The sequence below is a fragment of the Podarcis bocagei genome, assembly GCF_964188305.1.
Source record: "Podarcis bocagei genome assembly, chromosome: 6".
Lineage (NCBI taxonomy): Eukaryota > Metazoa > Chordata > Lepidosauria > Squamata > Lacertidae > Podarcis > Podarcis bocagei.
The window spans coordinates 55,039,017-55,055,020 of record NC_138130.1 but is presented as its reverse complement, the minus strand read 5'-3'; the positions used below and the strand labels follow the sequence as shown (position 1 = coordinate 55,055,020).

The 16,004-nt window shown below is 44.1% G+C and overlaps 1 long non-coding RNA gene across 1 annotated transcript; it reads left to right on the top strand.

Annotated features, from left to right (window-relative positions):
* Nucleotides 1–3,014: 3,014 nt before the first annotated feature.
* On the top strand, nt 3,015–15,906 carry LOC308589182. The gene is made up of 3 exons (XR_014009134.1): nt 3,015–3,203; nt 13,086–13,168; nt 15,832–15,906. It is a non-coding gene; the product is annotated as an uncharacterized lncRNA (long non-coding RNA).
* Nucleotides 15,907–16,004: the final 98 nt, after the last annotated feature.

The following is a 16,004-nucleotide window of genomic DNA, read 5'->3' as shown; positions in this document are numbered from 1 at the left end:
GGCATTGAAGATGTAAATGACTAACAGACTTTGAAAAGTTGTTATCATTGGATAAAGTTCATCAATTTTGTCAAATAGTGTTAATTAGATTTTGAAAAAAATGTTCCATTAATTGTTACTACTTTGAATTTTATTGTGTTACTATCTTCCTTAGTGGGTTGTGTGAACTGCTGCTGTTCTGAATAGTGCTTTTTATACAGTGGGATGAGTTTATAGAACCAAGGGAGCGGTGGCCACCAAAAGTTTGGGAACCACTCTTTTAAAACATCAGTTTGTTAAGCAGTTTCAGCATACAGTGGTACCTCAGGTTGAGTACTTAATTCATTCCGGAGGTCTGTTCTTAACCTGAAGCACCACTTTAGCTAATAGGGCCTCCTGCTGCCGCCACGCCGCCAGAGCATGATTTTTGTTCTCATCCTGAAGCAAAGTTCTTAACCTGAAGCACTATTTCTGGGTTAGCAGAGTCTGTAACCTGAAGCGTATGTAACCTGAAGCGTATGTAACCTGAGGTACCACTGTACATGATAAAATGGCTAAGTCACACTTCACAAGGGAATTGAATTATTCTGTACTTGGTAGCGGTGGAAGGGGGCAGGGTGCCACGGGCGGCATGGGGGCTGCAGCGCACCCTCCAGCGCATGGGCCCAGCACTGCCTGCAAATGCAGCATGGACGTGGCATGGGTCACGTGAGGCGCGCGGCCTGCAGGGTGCCCCAGCCAACACCTCCCTCCCAGCCATGGCCGCCCTCCAGCTGAGGGGGAGGGGGCTGGCCCCTGCCCCGGCTTTCCCCCCCCCCATGGGCAGCTACCTCTGCCCCATGGCATCTCATCCTGCCCCCTGTGCAGGTGTCTGAGAGGCTAGCTATGCCACTGGTGTGTTGGGGGGAGCATTCACCAGACTGGGGAGAGCTGAGTGGCCCTGCACTCCTGCTTCCCTGGGCTTTAAAGCCCAAGCGGCTAACTATGTCACTGTATATACTTCTAAAACGGGTCAGCAAACCTTTTCAGCAGGGGGCCGGTCCACTGTCCCTCAGACCTCGTGGGGGGTCGGACTATATTGGGGGGGGGTGAACAAATTTCTATGCCCCACAAATAACCCAGAGATGCATTTTAAATAAAAGGACACATTCTACTCATGTAAAAACACACTGATTCCCGGACCATCTGCGGGCCGGATTTAGAAGGCGATTGGGCCAGCTCCGGCCCCCGGGCCTTAGTTTGCCTACCCATGTTCTAAAATGTGATGCTGGTGTCCAATTTTGGAAGTTATGCCTTTTGACCTGAAAGGCATCACTAACAGTAATCTCAGTTCTCAGAGGGCCTGAGGAGGAAGGTATCAGCTGGCTTGCAAGAACCTCATTTATTATTATTATTATTTGCACAAGTACAAAAAATCTGGGAGGTGAGGGACTGTCCCCAGAATTGTCTGATGATATCTGTGGCTGCTCAGTGGGCATGGAATTTTGGGTGTCTGTGTGTCTGTGGCCCCATCTGTACTATAAAGCTGTGTCATATCATTTTTAACAATCATGGCTTTCCCCCAAAGAATCATGAGAACTGTAGTTTGTTAAGAGTGATGCATGTTGTTAGGAGACCCTTATACCCCTCACAAAACTACAGTCCTCAGTGTGATTTAACTGCCAGTCCTTCTTGCTAGGTAACTCTGGGAATTGTAGGCCTATGAGAGAGATAGCTGACTCTTCTAGCCATTCAACACCAGGCAAAGCCTCTCTTATTTTCCTAGGCTGATTTATGTCTTACATTTTTAATCTACAGTGGAATTATTTTAATTAGTGCTTTATTTTGATGTGTATAAATTGTTGCATTTAAAACATCAAGAACAATCTGTTGGTTTTATTGTGTTTTTGACATGTTTGTACATTAAAGGGCAGCGTATACATTTATTAAACAAATGCACAGTTAAGAAATTCATCTTTCCCTTAATCTGGCCCTTGTAATATAAACATTGAGCAAAGCTCCCTGGAAATACCGTATTTTTCGCCCCATAAGACGCACCGGCCCATAAGACGCACCTAGTTTTTTGGGGGGGAAATAAAGGGGAAAAAATTTATTTCCCCCCAGGTGCGCTGCGCTACACCAGAAGCTTGGGGCAAGCTGAGCTCAGCGCGCCCCAAGCTTCTGCGTGCCGGCAAGGTCTCCGCTAGCGTGGGAGAGCCGGGCGCCTCTCCCAGGGCTAGCGGACCCCTGCGCTAATCCAGAAGCTTGGGGCAAGCTGAGGTCAGCGCGCCCCAAGCTTCTGCGTGCGCACAAGCAGTCCAAAGCACGGGGAGCCCGAAGCACGGGGAGCCCGAAGCACAGGCTGCCGCCCCAAGCCTCGCGCACCCGGTGGGACCTCCTGCCGGGTGCGCGAGGCTTGCAGACACTCGCCCGAAGCAGGGGGAGCCCTCCCGAGGGCTCCCCGTGCTTCGGGCGACAGGCTGCCGCCCCAAGCCTCGCGCACCCGGTGGGACCTCCTGCCGGGCGCGCGAGGCTTGCAGGCATTCGCCCCATAAGACGCACCCCGATTTCCCCTTCATTTTTGGAGGGGAAAAAGTGCGTCTTATGGGGCGAAAAATACGGTAGACCTCTGGGTTGATTATGCTGGTGGGTGTCTGGTAGTTGGAACTACTCTACAGGGGTGGCAGGTTGAATAAAATAGGGGGAAAGGTAAGCCCTGCCAAACATGATCAATCACATGATGTGGTGCACACGCACCATTTGAATGGCAATGCCCAACGGGGTGGGTGCTCCCTCAAATATTTTATGGGGGGCAAAGGGACCTCAGCCCCTAGGAGTCGGCTCCTATGGTACTCTAGACTTAAGAGGTTAGAACTTCAGAAGTTTGTGTACCAGCACCATGTACTCAGATTGGTGTAGGGGTAACTGCTGAGGCAGTGACTGTGGTAACCACTGGCAGATTGACATTTTGACACCTGAGATAAAAGACAAGATGGCGCATCACCCATTACATAAATGGAAACTTTGTGGAATGGCAGGTGAACTTATTTCAACAGTAGAAGCTGAATGACATGACCCACTGCACTTGAATTTGGGGAGTGCTTGATCTCCAAGAGAGGGGAATGCCCAGAGGGAGAGATGCCTCCAGCGTCTGTCACCTGAGGTGAAGGCTTCACTCTGCCTAGTGATAGAGCTATCCCTGGCTACTAGTTGACACCATCTCCACAGCTGCCCTCACGTCACAGGTAAAGGGGATATTGGAGGCCTGGTGGATCTTAACTAAAAATGGATAAATAAAAAATGCATAGGTTACATATTTTCAAAGCTCATGGCTGTCCCCTGGTTGTTTTGCATATTCTCACCAAGGCACGGAAATTTAATAGCTCATGTTTAAACAGTGACGGGCACTAGAGTTTCATGAGCAAGAGACAATCGGTTCTGTTTATTCCCCAACAATAAAGAGCCTGTTTAGCTCTGGACTGCAAGTGACTGAGCCATCTGGCCCATATCTTCACAGTAAAACATTGTCCATGACACAAAAATGATTGCATCCCCAGGACAAACTAATGTGACCTCCAAAGAAAGCCTTCCTCTGAAGCTATGATATCATACTGCATAGGAGACACCAGCACAATTGAATCTGGTCACCAAGGGCGCAAGTGAGATAGGACTATTTAAATCAAATTTTATAGGAGACTTTTTGTCCTCCGTGGCAAATCGTCGAGATCCGACGACAGCATTGAAACATCTTTTTTTATTCACTCATAAGGCAACAGTGCCGTTCTGTTGTGTATTGGCAGGCATCTTTAGCTTGTGCTCAGTCCAGGAAGTACACATCCATTTGCAGAATTAGCACCTGCAAGCTTCCCTTCCAACAATGTTTTACTGATGGTTCACCACCTGCACCAGCCTTTTCTCTTGCCACCCCAGAAACAAGCAGCCCTTTCTCCTCATTGCCAACTGGGATGTCCAAAGTCTGCCACAGCCTTACAAATAATTTTCTGAGCTGAAGAAGCCACTCACAATGCTCCTTTACCTGAATGGCAGTTCATAAAGGAGTGGGCGGGGGGAGGAAGGGAATCTGAAGAACAACTCATCTCAGGGAAATAAATGAAACTTTCTAAATAAGGTCAATGTATCTTTGCCGGTGCTGTGTTTGCTCTGCAGCAGCCTTTGAAAGGAACGCCTAGTTAAGAGGAATTGCAAATCCAGTTAAAGACTAACCCTTTTAATGAAGACTAATATGAGTCTGAGCTGACTTGTGGGGATATGACTGGTGTTAATTGTTTGAGCTCAGCTAACGTCTCTTTTATGACCCTGGCGTCTCCAGTTTGCTAAAGTGTATTAGCCACACTTCCACGCTTTTCAAGGTATCAGTGCAACAAGTCTCATTCTAAAAAGATTAGCATTGTGTAAGTGCTAATTATCTCCTGCCATTAGTACAAAGGACCTCGTTAGTTTTCAACCTGAGCTAGATACAATTACAAGAGTTGTTACATGATGAGTTTTACCCTTTTCTTTGAGGTCCCCACAAATAGGATATTGGATGGGAAGAGGTGCTCCTTGTTAAGAAAAAAAGTTCACCTACAATCAGAGGATGGGCTTCCCTTCCTTGCTCCAGGAGAATGTTACACGTGTGTACGAGGCATGGCCATGTTTCCAGTTGTGTGTGCATGTGCATGTGCACACACACAACACTGCAGAATATTCTTTTACTGAAGTGTGTTTTTAGATTTTTACAGCTGCATATCAAAAGCGGAGTTTCAATATGTTGCAAAAATCTGTGAACTACCTCTCAGTTTGATTGCAGTTGAAACAAGGAATATTTGTGGCTAAAGTGATAAAGCAAATGCATGTCACATGGTTTAATACTACTATAAAGCGGGTGGTGCTATGGTCTAAACCACAGAGCCTAGGGCTTGCCAATCAGAAGGTTGGCGGTTCGAATCCCTGCAACGGGGTGAGCTCCCGTTGTTCGGTCCCAGTTCCTGCCCACCTAGCAGTTCAAAAGCACGTCAAGCGCAAGTAGATAAATAGGTACCGCTCCAGTGGGAAGGTAAACGGTGTTTCTGTGTGCTGCTCTGGTTCTCCAGAAGCGGCTTAGTCATGCTGGCCACATGACCCGGAAGCTGTCTGCGGACAAATGCCGGCTCCCTCGGCCTATAGAGCGAGATGAGCGTGCAACCCCAGAGTCGGCCATGACTGGACCTAATGGTTAGGGGTCCCTTTACCTTTTTATATTTACTGCAAGAGAGCCAGTGTTTGGCCCCACCAAAAATGGGCCTCATGCTAAAGGCCCCCTTAAGCTTGGAGCCAGCCCTGCACATTTAACCATTTAACTATTAGACTAAACCCGAGAGGCTATATACATATATTTAAAAAATAATAATCAGCATTGATAGATGGGAATATGCACCATGCATGCCTGTATACCCCAAGAAAAGTTCCTCATGTCCCTAAGATTCAGTTGGCCTTCACTAGGGACCAAGTGTTTAGTGTGAGAGATCCCTGCCCTGTGGAATTGTCCTGTCAGCCTATTCCTTCAGAATTTTGAAAACTGTATTGTTTAGACATGCCTGTGCTAATGTGATTCTTTCTCTTTTTCATCCATCAATTGAATTACTGATGTTTTTATGGAAGCCTTGTATTGATGCTTCTATTCTTATATGTCGTCTACCGCCTTGGCACATTTTTATGAAAGTGAATATTATGAATATTATATTATGAATGTAACTAAACAAATAAAATGAGACCTAGCCTCAGTAGTTGAATATAAAAATGAGTTTTGAAGGCAAGCAGCAAAAGGCATACTTAGCATAAGAAGAGTTCTAGGAATTTGTTTCTCTGAGACACGTTTTCCTTTTTCTTACTTTCCGCTTCCTTCTGGGTTGACGCTCCTTGTTTCCTGGTCGCAGGGATTATGCAGTAACCAAATTCCCTGGAGAAGCTACACATCTCCTCAGCGACAAGGATCTGTTCTCTTTTTAAAACTTCACTCATTTTCAATTCCTTTGTTTTGTTTTGTGTTCTTTTCAGATATTTAAATCAAGCCTCCAAAAACAAATCAATTCATTGAAATGCAGCATGCTTTTGACTTACTTTTACATCAATAAAATTTAAGCTTGAATGTCAGCTAAGTCAGTGGACAAGCGTTAGTAAAACAGGACAATACTACTCTGTTTTTTAAGGATACACATGCACTTCTTAATGCTGAAAAAGGCTTCCAGTTAGCTGACTAGCACCCTATATTTTTTTATGATACTTAACTTACTCAGAATAGGCTCATTTAATGGATGAGACTTAGTCATGTTCATTCATTTCAATGGATCTACAAGTAAGGGGTGTATGGGGTGTTAGGAAAGGAGTAGTACCTCTGGTGAGGGACAGGTCATGCTCTTTCTGGGGTAGTTTGTCTACCTCTGGTCCCCACTGTGCAATCAGCTCTCACCTGTGGCTCCTAGAAGCTGTCAGTAAACGGCAGTGGCCGCACCCCAGGAAATGGCTTTGGCTGGCTGGCTAAACCAGGTGAGGGTAGCCAATGGTCTCAAACCCTCAGTAAGTTAGGGAGGTCCCTTGAATGTGAAGACAGCCTCTGGCAGATTGAGCACACAAGACTAATAGTGGATCCAACAGTCAAGAAAGCGGTTTCTGCATGTGCTGTAGAAGGAAGGAAGAGGAAGATGGGGTTCATCAACATGGCAAGACTGCCCATCTAGGAGAAGGAAAATTCTGATCCTAAACCTCAGCTGCCTTGTGGGATATCTTGGGAGAGATGAAAAGACTAAGAAGTAAACCCTAGTGGAGTCCCTAAGGTGGTTGAATGGCATCTTGTATGCCTCCTCCCAGCAACTCCTGCAGCCAAGCTGGTGCCAAAGGTATTGCTCTGCTTTCCTATGGACCACATCAGCAAGGCCGAGCAAGGGGGTCTTGTCTGGGCAGCCCAGGATCTCCAGACCCATTGCCCATGTTTGTGTCCTGGGGAGGTCACTTCAGCGCTGCTAACACAGTAGTTTGGTTTCACCCCCAGAGGCGCACTCCATTGTCTCTTGATGCCAACAGCTCTGAGTAAAAGTTGAATACTGCCCATAGATATAAAATAAAGACAGTGGCCCACTCTAACCATCCAGATTAACTGTTGGAGATGAGAGTAGGAAAATAACTAGAATCGAGTCCTCTTACCTGGAACTGCATTGTGAGATCTGCCATCACTGCCTGGCAGTGAACCTGGAGTCCTATCCAGCAAGAGGCATGGTCCAAACAGCCATGTGCATCATTTTGCATATAGAACAGGGCTGGGGAACCTCTGTCCCTCCAGATGTTGCTGGACAACAACTCACATCATCTCTGGCCACTGGCCAAGGATGTCTGGGGCTGATGGGAGTTGGGAGTCCAATAACTCTGCAGGAGCACAGCTTTCCCAACCCTGATATAGAATGGAGGCAGAAAGCTGGGCTAGATCAGGACCCTGCATTGGAAGTTATCCACCTCTGACCTAATGAGATGGTTGGAAAGCTTAGCTAAGGGTCTGTTTCTTCTTCCTTGCCTCTTCCTCTTTCTCTACTCGTGACATTTTAAGGGGAAAAGGAAGAATGGGAACAAGCTCTAAAAGCTAACCACTGTATGTGGGGGTGGGGATGTAATGTTTATAGGAGGCAATAAAGTGTCTAAAATTCTGGAGAGGAAAGCATCACCACCTCTATAGTCCATAACTGGCCCACTCTGTATTCTTAAAGAGAAAGGGCAAAAACATCTTTGTGTATGTTGAACAATACTAGACATCACATGCCTAAATATCTGCCTCTAGATATTCTCTGCCATTCTGTGCTTCTCTCTCCCAAATACCCAGCACATACTGATTATCAAAATCTAAAGCAACATTACTTGCCCCTCGATATATCCATTTAATATGTCCGGTTCAGGCAGCTAGCTCCTTGCTTTCAAAGGACTATCTGACAGATCCTATTCATTTTCAAAGTAGCTCACTACAGTTTGGGTAATTATCTTTCATTTCCCGCTTTCTGACACTTTTCAATGATTTGCTGACATCTGAAGCGATACGTGCAAGCCTATAAGAGACAGCTGGACTCTCCAGCCAAAAGATACAAATACACTTAGAAAGGATTCCCATACCAAATCTGAAATAACCATGTGCTTTGCAAATGGCAAGCTGCATCTGCATTTTAATAGGACACTTTTTAGAAAGGAAGAATTCATGAATCAGTTATCAGTTTTAACTTTTTCATTGCCAGTTAAAAAGTCATACTTGCATGCGAACTAGATCCAGATCGGTTTGACATATTTACAGAACATCTTTACTCCCCCACCCCAATAGCTTTATTCCTAGATTGCTGATAAATAATTATCCAATATATATCCTAAGCTATGTTTTTTGAATGGTGATAGTTGATAGACACTGGGTTATAGGCAGCACATCCAGCCTGACATAGTTGATTTGTTAAAGCTGGTAAGTACCTTGCCAGTCCAGCTGATTGAATGCCAAGTTGTTTATACCTAAATTCCACTAAAGGTGCATAATGCAGAACATACCATTCCCTCTAGTTTCAGTGTTCAGGCTGTGAGTGTCTTTCCTTAATATAGCCAATATGACTCTGTGGGCATGGACACATGCACAAGGCACGGGACGGCACAGTTTGCAGAAATACAAAACTTGGTGAGATTATGTGTGCATAGCATCACACTGTTGTATGTTTAGAATCATCTACATGTTTGCAAATAAACAATTACCAAGTAAGATTTAAGGAAGCACAGCAGCAAGTGTATACATGGAGAGAGGAGGGGAGTCATAAGACAAGAGCAGATTTTCTCTTTCTTTCTCTCTTCATCCAGGGAACTTAAGGGGCCCATGTAATATAATTTTTTTTGGGGGGTGTTAGGCTATATGCCTGAATCCTCTTCTAATTCCAGGATCCAGCAGGGATTCAATTGCTGGAATAGCCAAGCCAGCTTCTTAGTGAGGTAATGGGCTAAGTATGGGTCGTTAAGGTAACAAAGGAAGTGGCTCTGTGCCAGGGAACAAATGGGTGGCCCCCACCTCAACTAGCTGATAGTTAGAAGGACAAAAGCCAGAGCCGAGTTGTGTGAGAGAGCTGGAAGCTGGAAGCAGGCTGCAGGCTGAAGCTTGTGAAGGAGAGACTTTCGTGGTGGGAGAAGCAAGACCTTATTGGGGTGTTAATGTTGTGAGCCCCCTCCATCCTAGGCTCAAGTTGTATATATGTGTAAACAAACCATATATCATAAAGACGCCACAGTCTCTGCTATGCCTCATTCCCAATGGAAAAACAAACCTGGTAAGCACCTGGAATCTTGCACTACTTAAATGTTGGTGTGGCATGTTACAATCATCTACGTATAAGTTTGCAGATGAACTATTAAGCAATAATATATAGGGAAGTATATCAACAAGTGCATCAAAAGAGAAAGAGAGATAGTTGTAAGACAAGAGCAGCTTTCTTGTTCTTTTTCATATCCTCCAAGAAACTTAGGGACCCCGTGGAATTTAATTTAATACTTGGGAGTTGTTTGAAGATGGCAGCTGTACTTTTTTGGGAATGTTTGCTTGTGTACATATCGGTTCTGAAATGATGCTGCACACAAACTACCAGGAGAGATCACTTTGGCTCTCATTTCAAATAGACCAGATCCAGGCACTATTAGAAGAAACTCATTTTCTGGATCCATTTCAATCGGGGTTTAGCCCCGGTTATGGCACAGAAACTGATTTGGTTGCCCTGTATGATGACCTCTGTCGTGAGAGAGACAAGGGAAACATGTCCATCTTAATTCTTCTTGACCTCTCAGTGGCTTTCAATACAATCGACCATGGTATCCTTTGGGAGCGACTCTCTGAACTAGGGTTGGGGGGCACTGCTTTGAGGTGGTTTGAGTCCTACTTGGATGGTCATTCCCAGAGGGTGTTGCTTGGGGAATGTTTTTCAGCTCCATGGAACCTTCAAGGTAGGGTTCTGAGGGCTCAATCCTATCCCTCACATTGTTTAACATCTACAGGAAACTGCTGGGTGGGGTTATCTGGAGGTTTGGAGTATGTTGTCAGCAGTATGCTGATGACACTCAGCTCTATTTTTCCTTTACATCTGCAGGTGAGGCAGTGGAAATGCTGGACCAGTGTCTTGCCTCGGTAATGAACGGGATGAGAGCCAACAAACTGAAACTCAATCCAGATAAGACTGAGGCACTGTTAGTGGGTAGTTCCCTAGACAGGATGGGTGGCAGATCGCCTGCTCTTGATGGGGTTACACTTCCTCTGAAGGAGCAGGTTCGTAGTTTAGGGGTACTCCTGGATCCTTTGCTGTTGCTCAAGGCTCAGGTGACCTCCGTGGCCCAGTCTGCCTTCCACCAGCTTTGGCTGGTAGCTCAGCTACGCCCCTATCTGGACAGGGATAGCCTAACTACTGTTGTCTATGCTCTGGTAACATCAAGGTTAGATTACTGCAATGTGTTATATGTAGGACTGCCTCTGAAGACGATTTGGAAACTTCAGCTTTTGCAGAATTCAGCAGCCAGGTTGCTCACCAAAGCAAAACAGTTTGAGCATATTATACCAATCCTTGTCCGACTGCACTGGCCACCAATTAGTTTCTGGGCCCAATTCAAAATGCTATTTTTGACCTATAAAGCCTTAAATGGTTCAGGACTGGAATACCTCAAGGACTGCCTCTTTCCAGATGAACCTACCCAGACTCTGGGATCATCTTCCTAGGCCCTTCTTTGTGTGCCTCCATCCTTCAGAGGTCCGGAGGGTGGCAATGCAAGAATGGGGCTTCTCTGCAGTGGCTCCCCATCTGTGGAATGCTCTCCCCAGGGAAGTTCACCTGGCAACTTCATTATACACTTTTAGGTGCCAGGCAAAACCATTCCTTTTTAACCGGGCCTTTGATTGATTTGATTTGATTGATTTGACTGACATTCTGTTTTGGGGAGGGGCTATTGGGTTGTTGTCTTTATTTTGATTATGTATTTTGTAGTTTTATATTTTGATTTTATTGTGTGAACTCCCCTGAGACCTCAAGGCATAGTAAAGTAAAGGTAAAGGCACCCCTGACCATTAGGTCCAATTGCGGACAACTCTGAGGTTGCAGCATTCATCTCGCTTTACTGGCCGAGGGAGCCGGCGTTTGTCCGCAGACAGCTTCTGGGTCATGTGGCCAGCATGACTAAGCCGCTTCTGGCAAACCAGAGCAGCGCACAGAAACACCATTTACCTTCCCACTGGAGCAGTACCTATTTATCTACTTGCACTTTGACGTGCTTTCGAACTGCTAGGTGGGCAGGAACTGGGACTGAACAACGGGAGATCACCTCATCATGGGGATTTGACTGCCGACCTTCTGATTGGCAAGCCCTAGGCTCAGTGGTTTAGACCACAGCGCTGCTCGCGTCCCTTCCAGGCATAGGGAGGTATATAAATTCAATAAATAAATAAAAATATTGGACAGAGGGGGGGAAAGCCTCATTAGACTGTAAGAAAATTGAACTGTGGAACAGGTGGAAGAAATGAGGTTTCATCGGCATTCATACTTAGTGATAAATCAGCTTGTGAACAACAAATGAGTCTTGTAGCAACTTAAAAACAAATTAATTCATTATGGCATAAGTTTACATGGACTACTGTCCACTTCATCAGCTGCAGAAAGTGTTTTCCTTGTTTAGCAAATCCATAGATATGTGAGTATAGAAGGGGAAAGGGTAAAATGCAGACTCAAATATTAATTAAATTCAACGATTCAGTTAAATGCTTAAATGTATGCAATGTAAGCACAATGATGATAATTGTAATTGCTGATACCATCTTGAGAATATCTCAATGCAACTTGGAAATATGTCATTAATTTACAGTTAGATTCCTACAGTTGTGTGACTTGTGAGAACGGGTATATATTTTCCATTTTGAAGCTTGGAGAACAGCACCTGATGTTTGTGCTTATGAGTCAGTCAGTCCATAATGAAAACTGGTCCTTCAGTTACTGACCAATTACCATAGTTCTCACAACCAACAGTGCCCCTTACTGGTCAGAGAGCTGAAAGAAGAAAGGTTTTGTCTACAATTCTTCCCACCCACACCATATATATGTGCCTTTCCTAATAGTTTAACAAATGTGTTTATTGCATGTTGAATGTAAGAAGGAATAAGAAACACTGAAATCTCCACTTGGGGATTAGTGCTCCTTTGCAGTCTATTTCATGTTCCAGTTCTGGTAGATGTATGCTGCAATCCTATATCTATTTACATGAATGCATATGTCCCATTGAACTCAATGGGAATTACTGTGGAGTAGACATAGAATCATAGAATTGTAGAGTTGGAAGGGACCATGAGGGTCATCTAGTCCAACTCTCTGCAATGCAGGAATCTTTTGCCCAATGTGGGACTCAAACCCACCATCCTGAGATCAAACGTCTCATGCTCTACCAACTGAGCTATTCCAGCAGACATGTATAGGATTGTGCTGTTAACTTGATTATTTCTCAGTCGATAAGCACTTCAAATCTATAAACACTTCAAATAAAGCAAATACAAAAAATAATTTCCCATAGTCAGACACCCTTACAAAATAACTAAAATGAAGTGTTCCAAATAAAGCATTTCAGATTAAGAATTTCAAACATGAGAATATCTATAAATAGGGATGTTCCCTAGCTATGGTGGCATTAAACAAATAGTAGAGGGGAAAGTATGTTACAAAATAATTACCAAGTAGCAACCTGTGGGATGGGGGGAGATTCTGCTTTTGTAGAAACCTTTCAGCCAACCCCCCCTACTTCATTCAGGCCAGCAACAATAAGCAGGAACTGGGTGTTGTTCCCATATGGACTGCATAGAACAATAGTAATTGGAAAGAATTGGGCACCAGTCATCCTCCCTTACTTGAAACAAAACGCACCAATTCATTACTAAAAAGTGCCACACATATTATTTTGCACAGTAGCCATTTTGTGCCGTGCCATGGTGAAAGCAGTGAAAGATGCCAGTTACCTATATTTAAGACACTACAATGACTAAGGCTTTTCCTTTTAAGATAAGCAACCACACACTAACACTAGTCTATACCCAAATATCACTTTTAATGAGTTCTCATTTTGATCAGCAGATATCAGCCACAATTCAACCCCTGAACTCCAGTGCAATCCTACTCAGAAGCATGTCCCACTAAGCTCCGTGGGACATTCCTAGGTAAGTGTGTACAGCAAAGGTGAGGAACATTTGGCCCTCCAGAAATTGCAAAACTACAACTCCTATTAGCCCCTCAAAGCCTGGTCAATGGCCAAATATGGGCATTGTAGTTCAACAACATCTGGAAGGCCCAAAAATAACTACCAAGGAAAAGATTAGGCTGCATCTCCACCCCCACCTCCTATTTCTGCCTAGGAACTTCTCAATCATTTCTCTGACCCAGGGGAATATGATTTTTAAACATTCCGCTGCAGTTTGCCAGAGATGACGGATGGCACTTCAAGCAGCAGGACTTTCTGGAAGAGGCAAATCCCAGCCCAGCCATCTTAGGCCTTGTTTACATTGGGACTTTGCCCTGATTTCAGCCATCTGTGGCCAGCAGCCAATGCGGCTGTGTCAGAGAAAACCCCCGAGAGCAGAATGAGGCAAGCAGCAATTGGCTTGCCTTTGCTTTTTCGTTTCCCCCTCTAAAAATATTGGTGATCCACACAGACTGAATTATCTAGGCCAGCTCTACAAAATTGAAGTCCACTAGGCAAAAATCAAATCAAAGATGCATGTTCTGGGGAAAGAATACTCGTCAGATTTGATATGAGTTGGCAGTAGGGTTTCTACCATTGTCACTCTCAGGGCATCTATGCCTATAACTGCTGCCTAGCAGGCAGGAATTCTGCTGGTTAACAATGCCTTATCATTATTAGGTGGGGAAAGCTTCACTTGTTGAATTTTAAAGGCAGAGAGGGAGGGAGGGATGGAGGGAGAGCTGCATATGTGTTGTGCTGGGGAATGCTCCCTGTTTTTGTTAGACTGAGGCATCAGGCATAAGCCTGCATTTTTATTAATATTAAAGAGAGAGCTTAAAGATTTTCAAAAGTTTCATGCCAGGCAGAAGACAGCTGCTTAGAGAACCTTGGCAATGTTTTCCTCCTAGACAAGGGGCCCCTTGATTTATAGCAGAAAACAATTCTCAAAGTCGTAAAAAGGGGGAATTACAGGCTGAGAGAGAGGACACTGACCCTACATGTTACAGAAGATAAAAAAGGCAGAGATAAACATAATTAGGAATGAGTAAATAGTAAAATAATACCAATGTGCCTCCCAGTAAAATGAGCCAGATCTTCTTTCTAAGGTTAAAAGGCCAAGACCAAATGGAGAAGCATCTAGCTGGCAGAAAGAGAGCATTTTTGGGAGAGCATTTTTGGGAAGTCTTTTTAAAGCTGTTTCTTTCTTAAACTGAGAGAGTTAAAGGGCAATAAATGTTGGGAAAAGCAGCTGGCTGAAGGGGGGGGTGTAAACTGAAGAGGCTTCTTTTGAAAGCTGGTTTTTTACTGAGTTCCTTTTTACTGAGTTCCTTTTCTACTTTACAAAGGCCTTATTCCTTTTAAAAGGCTACCTATGTTATGTATTAAAATATATTGGTTTAAATGTAATTATGCAAAGGATTTAAGAAATGCTAGATTCTTATTTCATATAGTTGTAAGAGTTGTATTTATCCTGAAATTAAGTCAGCCACCAGCCTAGCCCCCCTGCCAGACAGGAAGACGCCATCCAAGCAGTCCTGATATATAGCTGTCAGGCATTTGTTTAGAAACCTTCAAATGAAGGAGATCTTTCAATGTTGATGTGAAACTCAAGATCCTTGACATATGTTTAAAATAAAAATTTAAGATTAACCATTTGTTTTAGAAGGCAATAGGGCAAGGAGGGCAAGAGGTGAGCTGGTAATTAAGATTCCTTGTTGAGACACATGTAAGATATATTACTACTTATTTGTCATTTATAGATGTAACAATATATAGCTCTTTGTGTTCCATATAAGGACAGGAGGATATGGGTGTATCTTTTAGGATTGGTTATAGCAATCAGCCAATAGGAAATCCAACCAGGCTGATTGGACAGAGGCAGCCACAGGAGGAGCAAAGGGGGCTGGATTAAGGGAATATAAGTGCTGGCCATAATGGCAGGAGGCCAGGCCAGAGCTTGGTAACCATATACCACTGTGGCTCTCATTTATTTGTCTGACAAATAAATTATTATTTTAATTTCTCTATTGCTGCGTTGAATATTTCATTCCAGCTAAGCGTTAACCACAAGCAGGGTGCTACAAGACAGCATCATTGTGTTTGTGACCTCCACAACAGGGACCAGCAGGACATACCTGACTCACTCTGGTAAGTATGAGGTCTTCCAGAGAACAGGGCAACACCCATGATGGTACTCTTGTTAATTTAGTATCCTGCCATGCCCTCACAGCAGCCACATTGTGTTATGCCACACACCCCAAAGCAGTCATTTTGTGACTGGGGGCCATAGAACTTGCTCAAAACCAAAAATGTGCCCCCACACACTGGTCCAGAAAAGTTGGCGACTGCTGGCTTACTAAAATCGGAAATCTAGTAAAATCTTAAAACTTTGAACGTTCCTGTTCTGTTAAAGAACTGGCATAAGCATAAGAGAGAATTTCTGTTTCAGCGGAGAAGAACAAAATAAAAAAAATACATTTTGAGGAATCCAAAATTCACTTTTCTTCTTCCCTAGAATAGCTTAAAGCCCTTTTCAGGACAGTGAAGAGGCAGGTGTTTTGTTTTATTTTATCGCTGTGCCTAATTTTAGCTTCCTGTGCCTCATTACTGTGTTTCATGCAAACAATTGTTGGTTTCCAGAATAACAAGGGGAGCTGGTGCTGTCTGTGTTGAAGGCATTCCTTAGAGAATACCAAACCTCCAGTGGAGAAAGAGGTGGGTTCTTATTAAGCGCTGGAAATAAAGCTGAGATGTAAATGTGTATCCCTTTCTTACAACATGCCTAATTACCCATAAATGTCATTAAGTCAAGA